Consider the following 15,714-nt stretch of genomic DNA (forward strand, 5'->3'; position numbering starts at 1 on the left):
GCTCCCCTCAATGTAGATATATTGTGTCCACTTGATATAACCATAATTAGTAAGTTAACCCTTCACAGGTTGTTCGTGAAGGTTCCCTATGAAGGGTCTGCTGTGGAAGCAGATCGTCCCAATTCCCAAAATTTCACAAAATACTAAATTTTATAGTAAATATACATTATGCATTTAAAATTTACAACATGCATACACTAAATAATAGAGAAGAAATAAAATAGGATTCAAAAACCTTACCTTTGAAGAAACACCACCACGAATGGTTACCCCAATATTCTTTTGATAAAAATCCAGGAGGAGTGGGACTCTGGCTATTTTGGTTAAGTGGGAATTGAGAGAGAAGAGAGGAGAAGGAAAAAAAAACTGTGATATCCCTGTGAGATTTTTCTTTTCTTTCTTTGTATCTCTTCACCACACAATAAGAAGAAAACGTAAAAACTAATTCCCACTACAGGATCTGGAGAGAAAAAGGGGAGGGGGTGGAGAAAGTTACAACTCCCTCCCATTAATTATTTAAAAAATTAAAAAAAAATAAATTATATTGAATTATATATTATATTAAATATAACATATAACCTATAGTTTATATATTGTATCAAATACAATATAACCTATAGTTTCTTTTCTCTCAACAATGACATTTAATATAAATCACATTTACATTAAATTTAACAATATGAATCCAATTCATATAATTAATATTTGAATCATATTCATGAAGGAATCTCAACATGAGGAGATCCTTGAACGGAAGCGGATCGTCTAAATTCCATTAATTATTGAATACTAAATCTACAGTAAACATACACATAGATATGCATTCGAGGTTAAATTACAACATGCTTTTACAAATAAAATAGATTTCAAGAAAACTCGTCTTCGAATAACCTTTCTTCAAGTAATCCCTCTTACGAGCCACGAACAGAACTCCTTCCTCGTGGATCTCCTTTTTCACGCACGAACACTACAAGTCGAAAACCCTCATTATTCTCTTTTGGGATTCAAAGACTCAAACAGGAGTTGTGGGCTTTGCTTGAGTCCTAGGAAGAGGGAAGGAGATGAAGTTTTCTTCAGAGAATCTTTCTTTTTGAGATAAAACTTCTCTGTCTCAATTCTTAGAAGAAGATGATCTCTCAACTTCTTTTATCACAAGTTAATTATTAAGAGAATAATGGGAAGGAGTTATAACTCCTTTCCCTTTTATTAATTTCAAATAAATTAATAAAATAGAATATATAATAACTACTTTATTATATATACACTATATGTTATATCAAATATAATATATAACCCATAGTTTAATATTGCATCAAATACAACATAAACTATAGAATTTATTCTCTCTTAACTATACATGACATTTAATATGAATCACATTTATATGAATCTCATCCATATAAATGATATTTGAATCATCTCCAAATATTTTATTCCTCTCAATATAAATCATATTTATATTTAATTACATGAATCTCATTCATATAATTGGTATTTGAATCTGATGCGTGTGAATTGTGATGTGTTACGGTGAGACTTTGCGGTGATATGTGTTATGCAGTGAACATGCAAGTTTCCCTAATTAAGACCCAAGTATAGGCCCTTTTAGGTTTCCTGGTAAGTCCAGGGTGGAATACAGGAACTACTAAGTAAATATGCGACATACTCTTCGATTCTATTGCGGTGATAAACAAATGAAGTGGATGGTATTTTGATTAAGGTTTTTCCTATGCGACGGGGTTGAACGCAGAGTTGATGAAAGCGTAGAGATACAATGAGTATGCGATGAAGGGGTTGAGAAGGGGTTTAGCTAACATTTCCTAAGATTGTGCACAAGTTATGCGATCATGCTACACACAAATAACAGCACGTCATTTCTCAATGCAGAATGCCATAATTCCTATTTCTAGGACGCATGAGATGTGTATACGAAATAGTCGATATGACTTATGTCTAAGCCTCTACTCTTGTCTATGCGATGATAAATGATGCACACATAAAACAAGGTAATCGCATACAATCATTCCTATTTCTAGGGTGCATGCGATGTGTTAATAGCAATAGAACTTATGTCTAAGTTTCTATTTCTTGCTTATGCGATTCTAATTTGACTTTCTCAAGCCTAGATTCTAATCTGAATTTCTCATGCCTAGATTCTAATTTGACTCTCTCAAGTCTAGATTCTATCTTTAGACTACTCTCTCAACTATGTCCAAAAGGTGAATGATGCATACATAAGATAAGATGATCGCATAAAATGAAAATCTTAAGTCATGCTAGCTAAGTACTTCGTAACCCATTCAAAAATTTAGCTACTCATGCGAGGTATGGAGAGATTGAGCATAAATTGAAATGAGATTTCCATTTTCTATAAATAAGGTACTGAATACAAAATAGCAAATGGATTGAGAGATAAGAAGCCCAGTGAGCAATATCTTGCTTTCTATGGCCTTTTACACTATTCTTTTTCACTCCAACTCTGTTCTAGATGTGTATTCTTACTCTCGCAAGTATTGGCCATCTCTCCTTTGTAACACTTTTCGACAATCTCTCGATCGGTCCAAGAATGATCTCTCGGCTTTCTCATCTCCTTGCTTTTCTCCATCCTTTAAGTATATGTACGAGTATGTGCATGAACAGACTAATTGATTAATTCTCTAACTTTCTATGTGTACTTTTTACACTGGTGGCATTCGATATTTATAGAACTCAAGGTGAAGCAGCCTTTCTTGCTAATGATTGTAATGATGGGTGGTCATTAATTCCTCTACTCTGATGCGCCGATTAATGGTCACTGAAAGTTAAGTGTACTTGCTATAGTGTGACTTTTAACAGCTTGTCAACTAAATTCGGATTCAACCGTTATTGGCTTTCCATCCCATCGTGATTTATTATGCTGTCACCTTGATGCGCAGTCTTTATGCAGCCACCTTTTTAAGAAACTTCTCACGATCGCATATGATCGCATGACTTGCGATCCCAATCTTAGAGCATGCTGACGCCTTGTTTCTTTGGATCGCAATTTCACTTGCGCCATCGCATTGTTCCTGCACAAAATAAGTAAATTAACTGCTTTTATGTGATGGGCGCTTGCGATCGCAATTTCACTTACGCCATCACATTGTTCATGCTAACGCCTTTTATGATATCACTTATTTTGCCATTGCATTCTCTCATTATTTTACTTATTTGAGCTGTAATAACTTGTATTTCTACCAGTTATTAGAATTATATTCAAATTCCTCTCATACAGTATCAAATACATTATAATTAATTATATCATATATAATTAATTTTCTCAATTAATTTGAACACTTCAAATTAATCCAAAGATTAAATCCCCGTTGACCTAGAGTGGGGACCTTATGAATTTTGGATTTTAGCTATGCAAGAAGAATTAAATCAATTTGAAAGGAATAAAGTTTGGGAGTTAGTCCCTAGGCCCTTTCATGCTTCTATAATTGGAACTAAATGGGTCTTTGGATATAAAATGGATGAAAATGGAAATATCATTAGAAATAAAACTAGACTTATAGCTCAAGGTTATTGTTAAGAGGAAGGAATAGATTATGAAGAAACTTTTGCACCCATTGCTAGATTAGAAACTATTAGAATGTTGCTTGCTTTTGTTTCTTATAAGAATTTCTTTTTGTATTAAATGGATATGAAAATTGCATTTTAAAATGGTTATATCATGGAGGAAGTTCATGTAGAACAACCTCCGAGGTTTGAAAGTTTTGATTTTCCTAATAATGTCTATAAGTTGAAAAAGGCTCTTTATGGCTTAAAACAAGCTCCAAGAACTTGGTATAATAGACTTAGTAATTTCTTGCTTGAGAATGGATTTAAAATAGGTAAAATTGATACTACTCTTTTTATTAAGACTAAAGAAAATGATATGCTTTTAGTACAAATATATATAGATGATATTATTTTTGGTTCTACTAATCCATCTTTATGTGAAGAATTTTCTAAGTGTATGCATAGTGAATTTGAGATGAGTATGATGGGAGAACTTAGCTTCTTCCTTGGACTCCAAATCAAACAACTCAATGATGGTATTTTCATAAGTCAAGAAAAATACACAAGGGATTTGCTCAAAAGGTTCAAATTCAATGAAGGTAAAATTACCAAAACTCCTATGCGCACATCCACTAAGCTTGACAAGGATGAAAAAGGTAAGTGTGTGGATATAAAAACTTATAGAGGTATGATTGGATCTTTACTTTATTTAACCGCTAGTAGACCCGATATTATGTTTAGTGTATGTCTTTGTGCTAGATTTCAATCTTGTCCTAAGGAATCACATTTACATGCCATTAAAAGATTTTTTAAATATTTGCTTGGTACTATTGATTTAGGCTTATGATATCCTAGAAATGTTGAATTTAATTTGGTAGGATATTCCGATGCGGATTTTGCAGGTAGTTTACTTGACCGTAAGAGTACTAGTAGGACTTGTCAATTTCTTGGTAGTTTCTTAGTTTCTTGATTTAGTAAAAAGCAAAATTCGGTTGCCTTATCCACTACCGAAATGGAATATATTGCAGTTGCTAGTTGTTATGCTCAAATTCTTTGGATAAAACACTCTTTTTGATTTTGGATTAAAGTTTGATAATGTGCCTATATTTTATGATAATACTAGTGCTATTAATTTGACTAAAAATCCTATACATCATTCTAGGACTAAGCATATTGATATTAGGCATCACTTTATTAGAGAGCATGTGCAAAATGATAATATTACTTTTGAATTTGTAGGCTCTAATAATCAATTAGCGGATATTTTTACCAAGCCTTTAAATGAAGAAAACTTTTGCAAAAATAGGCTTGAGCTCAGTATTATTCGTTGTGATGCCTTTTGATTTTATAATTTTACTTGTTAAATCTTTTAGAAGGCATTTTGGGGAGATATGGAAAGCATGTGTTAATATTCTTAGGGGGACTTGTGCTAAATTTATGTTCATGTTTTTAAGGGAAACATTTATGTAGTTCTAAATTTTTCTTAATTATTCTTTTTGATGATCCAAAAGGGGAGAAGTTTAAGAAAAATATGCTATAAATTTGTTATGATTTTGATTGTATTAATTAGGGAGAGAATTTATTTTTTTGAGTGAATTTCAAGAATGATCTTTATGGTGATATGTTGAATTTTATTATGTACTACATATGGTTACATGTATTTCAAGCTATTTTTCTTGAATGGTTTGTCATCATAAAAAAAGGGGGAGATTGCTGGCATTTTGGCCCTTAATCTCTAATTAATTAATTTTAATTAATTATTAATCAATGTTTTGATGATCACAAATTCAATTTTTAATTACTGAAAATCTTAGTGTTTAAATATGTCCATAGCGTAGAGCTCGGAACAACGATTCCAACACCTCTTGAATCATTCAAATCGGAGTTAAAACGTAGACGATATGACCGAAATAAGTCTATAGAGAAATTACCATGGTGGATGATGTGGCATAACCAGACCATTTGTATGTAGACATGTGGAAACATATTGGTTGAATGGTGGATCATTAAGAGATTAACATATGATGGAATTTTGATTTTTGGATTGATTTAAAATAAAAAAAATTGAAATTTAAAAGAAATTTAAAAGGAAAATAAATTTAATATTATTTTATGTTTGTGTCTAACGGCTAGTTTTTTTACACATGTATGTTTTTTTATTTTTGGATTGACTTTAAAGAGAAAGAATTTAAAAATAAAATGAATTAAAAGGAAAATAAATTTAATATTATTTTATGTTTGTGTCTAACGCTTAGTTTTTTACACATGATATGTTTTTTTATTTTTTGGATTAGTTTTAAAAAGAAAATGAATTTTTTTAAAAAAAAGGAATCACCATTGATTTTTCTTTTCCAAAATCCAATGGTCCAAATTGATTGTGGTTCCTAAAATTTTTTTCATCTCTATATAAACCATCTTCCTCTCCAAATTTTAAATGAACAAATTTTACATTTCATAATCCTCCAAAACTCAAAAGTTCTATTGTTGCTCTCTCTAAGTTCCCAATTTTTTTTCTTTTCATCTTATTCTTGAGAGAGTGTTATTGTATTGTGAGGATAAACTTGTTGAGTGCTTAAACTTGTAAATCCACTCTAGTGAGAGTTGTATTGTGTTCTTCAAAAATTTCAACATTTGTAACGGTTTGATCCTAAACCGTGGAAAGGATCGGGTTTGCTCTTGAACCCGTAAAAGAAGCGGTGGTGTAACGGTTGAACTCTAATCCGTGGAAAGAGTCGGAAAGATTTTATTCAAATTCCCAAGTGGCGCTTGGGGAGTGAAATAGGTCGAGTTTGACCGAACCACTATACAAATTACGGTGTTTTTTCTCTAACTCTTTCCTTTTTATTTTTGCAATTAATTTAAGATTGTATGTTTTAGTTTGTTCTTATTTATTTGCTAAAATTTGATAGAATTAAATTATAACATTTTTTTGTCATCTTATTTGTTGTATAATTTGAATTTTTCTTATTATTTATAAAAAAGTGTATTAATTAGTTTAATTGGGTTAATTTAAAAAAAAAAAAGTTTAATTAAACCCTATTCATCCCCCCTAGGGTTGTCATATCGATCCAACACCTTGTTCACAACCCTGAGAGTTATCTCATGCAAGCATTCTTGAAAAATTAATTTCTTTATTTTGCTTTTTCCACTTTTTTTTCTGCAAGGTACATGTGACAGTTTCTCTTCCAGTGCCCATCTTCATTGTAGAAGAAACATTTTCTTTTATCTACAACTTTAGCCTTGCCCTTGCGGTCAGTAGGGGTCTTTCTCTTCCCCTTACTCTTTTTCATCTGAACACTTTTGTTCTTAGACGAAGAAGAATCCGACTTTATCTTAGAGGACGATCCCCTTTTATCAACAGTGGCAACATTTAATTTTGCTTCCTTTCCCTTAGTTTTCAAGAGGGACTGAAAAGTCCGTAGCTCATTGAGAATAGTGGTCAAGTTGTATTCTATTTTGTTCATCATCGCATTGGTGCGAATTATAACAAGCTCTTCAGAAGAGACTCTAGAATAAAACTGTCCTGACTTTTCTCGTCTATGACAACTCCGTTTACTTCTACCACATTGAAATGAACCATTATGTCCATGATGTATTCTCTAACAGAGGCCCATTATTTCATATGGCAATTGTAAACGTATTTGATGACATCATGTCTAAGGAAGAAGGATGGTTGTCCAAACATCCCTTGTAGAGATTCCATAATCTCTTTAGCGGTATGCATGTGATTATGTTTCTTCGCCAAAACATCAGATATGCTGACAAGAATATAGGCTCGTGCTTTTTCATTTTCCTTTATCCACTTGTCATATGCTTCCCAAACAGTTCGATTTGCGTTTCGACTGGGGTTTGGAGGACATTCCTCAGTTAAAACAAACCTCAAATCATATATTTCCAGTAACGTATTCAGATTCGATTTCCACGTAGCATAATTGTCCCTAGTAAGTTTATCAGAAGTCAATAACTGAATTAATGAGCTAGTCATTTTGAAAGATAAACAAATTTCATTAGTGAATTTTTTTAAAAACTCAATCAAATTTTAGTAAAGTAATAATGTACCCAAATTTCATTATTTTTTGCAACGATAATATAGTGAGTCAGAATAAGTGCTACCGAGGGGCAGTCAAATACTCATTCACTAAACCAAGACATTCTTGACTAAATACTATCTCCAGAATAACTCATATTCTGATAGTCATTTATTACTGTTTTTTGTCAAGAATTTACTAACACTTAGCAATCTTGTAAGTGTAACCCTCCATTTTCAGATTTCAAAGGTTAATGGCCTCAACGATGCTACCGAATTGGAGAATCAAGGTTGAGAATCGACCTATGAAATCCTATCTATTTTTGTAGTTTGAGTTGTTCTGAATCATATGTTACAACCCTCCGAAGGGATAGTCTCCATAAAATGACTAGCGTAGATCACATAAAGTCGACAAGTAGGCACAACATAGGAATCCCACAGTCCAAACTAATGGAAAAGACCGTATGACACATTTACACATATCTTTCACCCACTTACTATGAACTACTTCCCCTATTCTCCTTGCTATTGACTTATGCAAACACTTTCCGATTGGAGGTCACTTCCAGGGTGACACGAAGCGTTGTATGGATCTCACGGTGTGAACTCTTAGAGACGTAAGAGTTAAGAACAACATATCATATATGTTATTAATCTCCCACTAAAGTGTTCTATCTTTTTTAGGTAAATATTTACTAAGATATTTTCCAGGTAATTAAACAACCTAAGTCTAGGTAATTATCCAAGTATAACATTTATATTTGGATTTAACCTACGATGTCTAGGTGATAAACTAGTTTTAAAACCTCAAGTCGCTCATGTGTGCTCATAAAACCGAGTTAACAACACTCAATTATTCGGCTATAATCCCAAGGTAGGAGGTGTTCTGTAGACCGTCAACTTAAGTATCTCCATCCTTAGACATGATTATATATCGGTTAAGTTTGTAACCAATGTTTTACAGGATAATGACCTATTTTAACTATTAAAAAAAGTTGTTAACCTACGTGAGCATGCATCTTATCTTCGTTATGGATTTTAGACCTCTAACCCAATTTTATAACAACTTATAAAACTTTAGACATGTTTTGCATCCATAACATACATCAAGTATTTCAGGTTTTAATATAACACTTATATTAAACATTTGAAACCCTAAAATGCATACTATATATTATTAACTCCTTATAACATACGATCTGAAAAGGGTTGAACCAGACCTCCCAGACCCAAATTGGTACACTTGGACTGCCAGTTTAGGCTCGCACGTGCTTTCTAGGCTGGGATAAGCAGCATTATAACGCTTCATCCCAGTGTGCGATGCCTCAGGTTCACAAAGAATAGCATTGCAACGCTCTGTGGGCAGTGTTGCAATGCTGCCTTGCAAAAGGTTCTTCTCCAGTTTTTTGCTGGTGAGCTTCTTTGTTTCTTTCTTCAATTACAACATAATTTCAACTCTACTGGCTCTAACAAATTTACAGACACTTAAACACATATTAAGGTCCATAAATCAAGATCCATTTACAATAATTACAACATAACTGAAGAGAATTTTAATGCCAAAATTGGAAAAAAAAAACATATCAATCAACCATTTTCATACATCTTATGAAAAACACCCACCAAGCTAAAATTAACACGAATTGAATGCTTAAATCATGTTCTAATACCAATTGTTGAATTTACCAAGCTAATAGCAAAAGAATTCAAGATCATTAAACACTCTAATTCATTAATATTAGCATGAAATCAAGCATGTTCATACAATATGAAAAGGATTTTAGAAATACCTTTGTAGAACTCCTTTGATCCACGAATTCAGCTCCAACTTCCAATTCAAATGTGTAGTATATCACCCAAAGATCTTTCCTACTATTCTTTGGACCTTAGATTGAGTTGTGGGACTCGAAATGAATTAAATCAACGGAATTTTGGAGGAGAAGAACACTTAAGCTGAAGAACTCTTCTTCAGAAGAAAAAAAGAAAAAAAAACAAGCAAAACCATTTTTGCATGCCCATTAATCAGCTGAAGTTAGTTGATTTTATTGTATTCAACCATGCAATCATATTGTATTTTAAGAAGACAACTCCTACTTCATCAATTTGGAGTGGATCAGAGTGGAAATTGAAGTGTTATGCAAAGTGGGAAATTTCAATATTTTGTGGGTTTTTCGAAAAACATCCAACTTCTTTTAAACTGAAAAATTATTAATTTTACAAAACTAATTCAATTATTAATTTTCTAATAAAATTAATAATTAATTAAACACCAATTCCACTACCATGAATCCCTATTCATGTAATTTGATATTTAAATCGAATTTAAATATCAATCAATTCTCCATTTTCTTTTAATTTGATAATTAAACATATAATTATATCGCATATAATTACTAATATCCTTAATTTTGAATTATAACATTTCAAATTCGGTCATCACGGTATTCTAAGGTTTATTTCGTTTGTGAGCTAGTAACGGGACCTAATGGACCTACAGATCATGGGCTCCAATGATCCGAGATTAAATAGGCTAAACTCTTTAACCTAATTAACCACAATTCATTAACTACCAGGTCACTCCACTAAAGCCCAGTAATTGCACTCCTGTCACTATAGATATATTGTGTCCACTTGATATAACCATAATTAGTAAGTTAACCATTCACAAGTTGTTCATAATAACAGTTGGGTCATAAGCTATTTTTACCCTCGATACTACTTTTTGTTCCTTAAGTCTCACGATTCTCTAATGAACAATTAGTTTGAGATCCAATCATCAAATCGAGTCTCTCTCGGGCCAATGAGAGGATGAGGTCCCTTGAAGACCCGAAGTCAGCACTTAAGGGAGCAACTTTTCTGTTATCCCTAAAAACGGGTAGGAGCAAATTCCATCTTGCACCTTATGTCCCCAGCTATCTACCTAGTCTTACCCCTAAAATGGGAGGCTTATTTAGCCGGCGCTGTTGAGCCAACCATCACCCATGCAAATCTGAGGATTATACTGGATAAATAGGAGTTCATAGTTAGCTCAAGATTAAGGTTAAGTTACCTAGGTTATCGCTTTGAAATAGTCAGTCTTAAACAGTAAACAACGTTATAAAGTAAGAGTGACTTATTTATTGGTCCGATCTTATACAAACTCTTTACATATGATGCCCTCACTCCTGATATCTCCACATGAGCGAATCAGGATCACTTGTTTATAGAAAGTTACAACATTTGTAACATCTACCAAGTGGGCCGCATCCTATAGTGTCCCTAGAATAAGGTACCTAGCCTTATTCGTATACAATAGATCATTTTGGCTACCTAATCGAACTTGATCCACTTTTATGTCTCCATATAAAGTTCAAGTATTAATGTGTTAGCCATGGATCTTTAGTTTATTGGATTTATTTCTAAAACGAAATGAGCAATTCATATTCTTTATTGATTAACAGAATAAGTTTATTGTTTACAAACCACAAGTTTTAAGACGTAAAACTCATCACCAACTAGCATTAATACATGGTATTTAATACAAATCTCATTTATACTGAACTTAATTATATGAATCCAATTCACATAATTAATATTTGAATCATATTCAAATATTTATTTTATCTCAAGTAAACTTTATATTATAATGAAAATAAATTATATTAATTATATCATGTATAATTAAATTAGATTAATTATATCACATATAATTAATTCCTTCAATTAATTTGAACAATTTAAATTAACCCAAAATTGATTCTTAAAAATCCCTATTGAGCTACAGATGGGACCTCATGGATCTGTAGATCGAAGCTTCAATATGATACTTGAATAATTAATTAAACTTTGTTTAGATTAGGGATCGATGTCTTTAATTCGTCTCCAAACCGAAGCAAAAGAAAATTTATAATACCAAACTACTCCTATCACTATTAAAACGTAGTAACTGTGGTAAGTTCAAGTCCATCTGCAAAGAAGCGTGATTGGTTTCGTTAAGTTAATTTTCTAACTAGAGCGATAAATGGGGGGGTTGTGTGGAAGAGATAACATGTGCGAAATTGAAATAAAAAGGGTAAATGTAATCTAGGATAGGAGTCTACCTCATTTCTAGAGCAAGAGAGAGTTCCTATGTAATTTCTTTCATTAGGCACCAATTAATTATGCTGAATCTATCAATCCCTCAACCTATTAGAAATTCTAATAGCCCAATTAGCGAATTTTGATTAAAAATCCTAACCAGCACTAATTCAGTTTAAAACTTTTCCTTCTTAGCAACATATAAGTTAAAACTGAAAAGCATGTTTCAATTGTAGAGACATACTACAAGCCAGAAAGCCATATCTTGTAGCATGACTTATTTGGAAAGATTATACTAGGGCATACATCAGTTTTGCAAGAAAAAGTCTAGACCCTAAACATGCGATCCTAATACTTACAACTAAATCAATCAATGATGCAAGGCTATAATGATTTTTCAAACAAGAATTTCAACAAATTAATTTGTCAGAAGAATTTATCAAAACTTCATTAAGATTAAAACAAATCCAACCAAAGAATTCATAAGATTACAGTTAAATTAATTAAGAAACCTTCAAGAAATTAAACATAGGGCTCTTGTACCAAGAAATTAGATAGAGATTACCTCTCAATTCATAGACAAATCCGAGATACAAATTCATTCCATTGATTACAACTCAAAATAAAAAGCGAAACTAACCTAAAGATACCAAAAAATGAAGGGAACGGATAAAGGAACGAGTTTTATTTCGGCCTCCATCAATTTAGCCTTCCAAATTTGACATATTTTGACCTAAAGACGAAGGGGAGTATTTGTAGAAAAGAACGCAGCGTCGCAACGTTGAGAACAACATTTCAACGTTGGCGTTGCGCTTCTTCGGAGTGTTACAACGCTGCAGATAGCGTTGCAATGGTACACATTCTGCCTTTCAGGGTAGAGCGTTACAAATTCGGCTTCTTTAAAGACAAAGGGAAGTATTTGTAGGAAAGATTGCAGCGTCGCAACGCTGAAAATTGCGATGCAACGCTGGCGTTGTGCATCTTTGGAGTGTTGCAATACTGTAGATAGCGTTGCAACACTGCACATTCTGCCTTAGAGCGTCAGGGTAGAGTGTTGCAACACTGTGATAGTACAATGGCAGTTTCGTAATTTTCACTATTTTGGAGCCTAATAACTCAAATCTCCTCCAAATTGCTTCAAATCAGTACCGTTTGACTTTGATTTCTTGGTCTACCTCCTCAGTGCATGATCCCTACAAATAAGACAATAAACATATAAAATTCATTAACGAGCCTAAATTAAGCTAAGAATAATAGCTCTTTTTGAGAGCTAACAAACACCCCTAACTTAATTCTTGCTCGTCCCGAGCAAGACAAAACAAAACTCTTCTCAAGGAAAAGGTCATTCAAATGCATGAACTTAATCAAGAAATTTAAAACTAATTCTCTATTACCCACGTGTATGTGCGCTTAGCCAATCCTATCTAGGTCTCTACTAGCTCGGAAAAGTTTTATTCAACCCTTAACTCGTTTTCTCCCTACTCTAGCTCGGAGGATCAAGCATTAAGCTCCCTAGACTCAAGGTGGCAATGAAACATTTAAGGGAACCAAACCTATTTTTTTTTCACATTTATACACACGAAAGAGGAAACCTTATCTAGACACGTAGCATTTGTTTTGGCTTGCCCACGCGGGTGTCATGCGAATCATCCAACTACGAGCAATGTCTCCTAATAAGGTGTCAAAACTTACTCATTCCTCGAGGTACTTTAGCTCAGAGGGAAACTACATGTGTCATAGCTGCCCCAGGTTAATCATAACTCAAGAAATAGGAGTAATCCTCTTCAAAAATATCATACAAAATTTCTTTTACTCTACAACATGTTTGCCTTTTAGTTAGCAAACAAAAGGATTTTACTTTACAAAATAAGAATTTGGAAAAAACCTAAGCATGCATTACTAAGTTAAGCTTCCGTTACTTAACAGCCCTCACCTAGACCTTTCGGAGTGACAACAAGCGTATGAACCAAATAATCCAACCATAAACATTCAAAACCACAAATAAGACGGCTATAAATTTAGCCCAAAATCATGCATACATTATGTGAACCCTAAACAGATCGAAGAGAGAGTTATCTAAATCCTATCACAAAAATTCATCACCACAATACATGTATCATAAAAATCGTATCAATAGTTCAACCACAAAGTCCGAGCTCAGGTGCTCAAGGACTTGCCAGACATGAATATATAACTACCACCCCCCAATTTTAAAACGATACATTGTTCCCAATGTATCTCTAATTTAAGCTCAATGAAAATAAAGACAAGGGAACATAAAATCTCCCCTGAAAACATAGTTGCGCATGGGATGGTGGTGGTCGTAGGCTCACCTTAAAAAGATGCTCCTCTCTCCTAGGTCGTCCCTATAAAACAAAAACAAAAAGAAACCTAATCTTAAAAGAAAATAAAGAAAGTAGTAAATTTTGTCACCTAGCTCGCTCCAGGAAGGGCAAATTTTGAACGTCGATTGCTCGACGTGACCTATCCCCTGTTAAGGCACAAAGAAATTCCCGCATTTCTCTGGTCCCTTCTTGGATGAGTCGATATAGTCTGGTAAGGCTACAAGGCTAAGAGAACCAAACAAGACGAATTTGATATTTTTTATATTAGTAAAAGGAAATAAAATAAAAGACTCAAGGACTGACTCTGCAGAAAATAAAGACTCTAACTCAACTGACTTGTGAGGTGAAGGCGAGAAAAATTCAAAAATAAGAGGAATACTGGTACAAAGTACAGGGCGAGGTTTGGGAGCCTCTAACTCTTTTACCTAAAATTCTTCTAAATTAAACCCATACTCATACTTAACCTCACTGACTCGTTCTTGTTGTGGCAGAAGATAAACATCATCGTCCGAATAGAGATTGTCCTGTTGGAAATTGATGGGTTCTTGATAATAGAAGGGACATTCATGCATAAACTCACCAGAGCGATTAGAAAGTTCCCTAACTATATCCTCTAAAGAATACCTGTGTGGGTAGACTAATATGGCATTGGTAACGGTGCTTGGCCAGCCAACTCCCCAGGAGGATGACATCTGCACTCAAGTTCATGCGAATTCTGAACCTACATATTAGCCAAAGCTTGCAGAATAGAGGTTAGTTCATAAATTTGATCTCTAAGACAACGAATCTCTCTTACCTCTGGTGATTCCCATTGCTCCGCAAATGGAAAACCATACCTGTTGATATTTCCTGCCATAAAAGAACAAATAGACAAAAAAAAAGAAAACTAATCAAAAGCAAAAGAATACTCCAACTAGACATTTAACTAACGAAACATCAATGGCTTCCCCAGAAATGACACCATTTTATTCGGATCAAGGATCGATGTCGTTAATTCGACTCCAAACCGAAGCAAAAGAAAATTTATAATACCGAACTACCCATATCACTACTAAAATGTAGCAACGAAAGTAGGTCTGAGTCGATCTGTAGAGAAGCGCAATTGGTTTTGTTAAGTTAATTTTATAACTAGAGCGATAAATAGGGGGGTTTTGTGTGGAAGAGATAACATGTGTGAAATTAAAATAAAAAAGGGTAAATGTAATCTAGGATAGGAGTCTATCTAATTTCTAGAGCAAGAGAAAGTTCTTATGCAATTTCTTTCATTAGGCACCAATTAATTACGTTGAATCTGTCAATCCCTCAACCTATTAGAAATTCTAATACCCCAATTAGCCAATTTTGATTAAAAATCCAAACCAGCACTAATTCAGTTTAAAACTTTTCCTTCTTAGTGACATACAAGTTAAAATGGAAAAGCATTAAGAAATGGTTCAATTGTTGAAACATACTACAAGCTGGAAAGCCATATCTTGTAGCATGATTTATTTGGAAAGATTATACTAGGGCATACATGAGTTTGGCCAGAAAAAGTATAGACCCTAAACATGCGATCCTAATACTTGCAAATAAATGAATCAATGATGCATAGGTTAGAATGATTTTGCAAACAAGAATTTCAACAAATTAATTTGTCAGAAGAATTTATCGAAACTCCATTGAGATTAAAACAAATCCAACCAAAGAATTCACAAGATTGCAGTCGTATGGCTTTGACAAAAACGTTGATGAACCTTGTTTCTACAAAAAGATCATCAATGCTTC

At 33.3% G+C, this 15,714-nt stretch overlaps 1 pseudogene; it reads right to left on the reverse strand.

Moving 5' to 3' along the window:
- The window catches only part of LOC150037118 (uncharacterized), a 29,977-nt pseudogene extending 14,983 nt beyond the window's left edge, over positions 1 to 14,994 (reverse strand).
- Positions 14,995 to 15,714: the final 720 nt, after the last annotated feature.

This window comes from Benincasa hispida, chromosome 3, assembly GCF_027475165.1.
Source record: "Benincasa hispida cultivar pf3 chromosome 3, pf3_genome.v1.1, whole genome shotgun sequence".
Taxonomy (NCBI): Eukaryota; Viridiplantae; Streptophyta; class Magnoliopsida; order Cucurbitales; family Cucurbitaceae; genus Benincasa; species Benincasa hispida.